Raw genomic sequence first — 2,793 nt, forward strand, 5'->3', positions numbered from 1 at the left:
CGGAGATTGAAAGATTATCGTACCCACCTTAACCACCTCGCCCCTCCACTCACTCACTCTCTTTCTGCCTCAAAGCACTTCACCCCTCCTTCTCTTACTACCAGTGATCGTTGTTAGTTCTGTCAGTGACCAGATGGGGGTGCCATGCCTACTGCACACAGTTGGAGCCACCTCCACACCTAATCTCATCAAAATAAACATGCCAGCAGTTGTCAGCTTCTCCAGCAGCGAGAGGCAGAAAGGGAGGGTGCTATAGAAACAGGTCAGGCTAATCATGCATATAATTGCATTTTGACATTTTGGGCTACTGGGACCAGACCTTTGGATATCAGGTTATCCTCGAAGCACTTAAGTGATTAACTAATGAAAATGCAGCTTGGAAACTTAATTAGATATTATGTCTTGTCCATGCCTGTGAGGTGAGGTTTTACGGTAGTTCTTGAGAGAGGGGATGCACAATATAATGTGGAAACAGTTTTTGTTCAATGAAGATATAACTGTCACAATTTGTGCAAAATCCCAATCGCTATAATCAAGTCTTAGTCTTCAAACAAATATTTTAAAACTGTTGGAGTTTCCAGGAAAGTACCCTGATTATTGTTTCCATGAAAAGACTGGTTTTATCTATCTCATTTGGCCAAAAGACATATGAGACAACTTAAATGAACAACCATGTAATTAATTTAAGGAAGATAAACATTTATAATCAGTTTTCATTCAAATTGTGGTGTTTCTTTCACCTTTTCTGCGACTTCCTCTCTTTTACTGAAGGAAAATATGGTATTCCAAAAAATCAAAACTAAGCTGGCAAATGGATTGACTTGCAAGCAGTAATTTATTACTTTTGTAACAATTAAGACCATTTCATACAAGTAAGTGGCATGAGATTTGTACAGTATAATCACCTTGAACAAAAAAAAGTATCCAGTTTCGCAGTATAATTACAGAAACTTTTAAAGCATGATATGATTGCTTTTGTTTAAAAGACACCAATTACTCATACCACTGCTAAACTATTGTAGCACCCTGAATATTAAAGTTAAAAGGATGTATTTCTAATTGTTATTTAGGGTTAGTCTGATTTTGTGAACAAATACCTAAGCAAGAAAATTGTAAAAACACCTAAATGTTTTAATGGTTTTATGCTTATTGCACATAATATACAGGTAGTGAATGCAGCTGGGGGCTCAACAGGCTTGTTACCGTAGTTCTAAAAATGCATAGTATTAACAACAGTGATTGGTTGCCCTCCTTATGTAGTCTCCTCAACATGACTTGAAGTATTTTTTAGGGTCAAAATATGTCTTAACAATCAACTTTGTCTTCTTTGAACCCAAGAGGAAAGTATAGTTTTAGCCAGGTGACCAACAGTGTACAGCAAAAGCTTGAGGAGGAGCAATGCTTTGTTACTTGTTATTCAGAGACAGTTGAATTACATTGTAACCAAATGTAAAAAATACCACTATCTGCCTTAATTGAGGCTAATTTTGTTTTTCTATTTAATTTCCATTCTATATTTACCAGAATTCCCTTTCTAATTTTTGGAAATCAACATTTTACAAAGTGAAGAAATTCCATAACCATAAGAAGTATCAAATTACACAGTCAATTATGAATTATATTAAAACGACTATCTGACTCGACAGATATTGCTACAGAAAGACTTTAGCTAAAGGGTATTTTACTATACTATCAATATTTGCACAGGGAGATGTTTGCACACATTTGTTGAGATGCTAGGCGAGGTTTGCTCTCATATTGACTGTTTTGATATGCCTTGTTGATTGTTTATCTTGTCTTTGAGGTTCTAAATAGTTGTAGTAGAAAAGATATGACAAAAACAAAACTCCTGAACTTTGAAACAACTTCATAAAATATGTATAACCTTGACAGCAGTTAGTGTTTAGTTATGTTTCTGATTCCCAGTCTTTTCGAGCCATAACAATATTTTGAATCCAACTTCTACATGAATCAGGGGAAAGTAGCCCAATACTTTTAAATTTAGTTTAAACAAAAGAACATCCTAATAACCGCATCACATGTTAGAATACAGAATGTGTTATTGCACATATTGTCTGAGTAACATACTTCAAAGTACAGTTAATGCATTTCATAGGAAGGTACTGAATGTAGTTCTCTACTCATTTAATAGTGTTAACTACTGCAAACATCCCCTATACTGTAGAAAGATTATGTTTTTACTTTTAATTGATGGCTGGCACACCACTGAAATTTTACTTCAAAAATTTCATCTGACATTGCAGTAAGTAGGGACAAAAAGGCGATGTCAAAACATGAGTGGTATTGCTTTCTCCCCACTTGGCCCTGTGCCATCCAGAGTTTGTCATCACTAGAAAGAGGAAAAAATGGCCACCAAAAAACATTCCGGACCCTGTCTTTGTTTCACAGGACAAGAGCTACCAGTCAAAAGGAAGAAGTGGAGAGGATAGGATGGATGATGAGGGGGTTGGGGACAAGGTTATGAGAGGTTGGGCAAGGGAACTCTGGGCCTCAGCTGTCAGGCCTGTGTATTCACATATGGTTCAGTGTCCTAGCAGTGCCGCATTAAATGACAAAGAGCCTTCCTTCTGTATTTTCAAAGTAACACATCTTTTCAAAAGTTTCTGTCAGCAGATTGGCACACACATCCACACACAAACCAACACACGTCTTCAGGTAGGCCTTATACAACTACACAACCAAACATGTATATACACACAAGTATGGACCCTGAAATCATACACAAAGCACATTCACAGGCAGGCATGCTCATCTCCTGCATTTTGCATAGGT

This window comes from Girardinichthys multiradiatus, chromosome 4 (assembly GCF_021462225.1).
Source record: "Girardinichthys multiradiatus isolate DD_20200921_A chromosome 4, DD_fGirMul_XY1, whole genome shotgun sequence".
NCBI lineage: Eukaryota > Metazoa > Chordata > Actinopteri > Cyprinodontiformes > Goodeidae > Girardinichthys > Girardinichthys multiradiatus.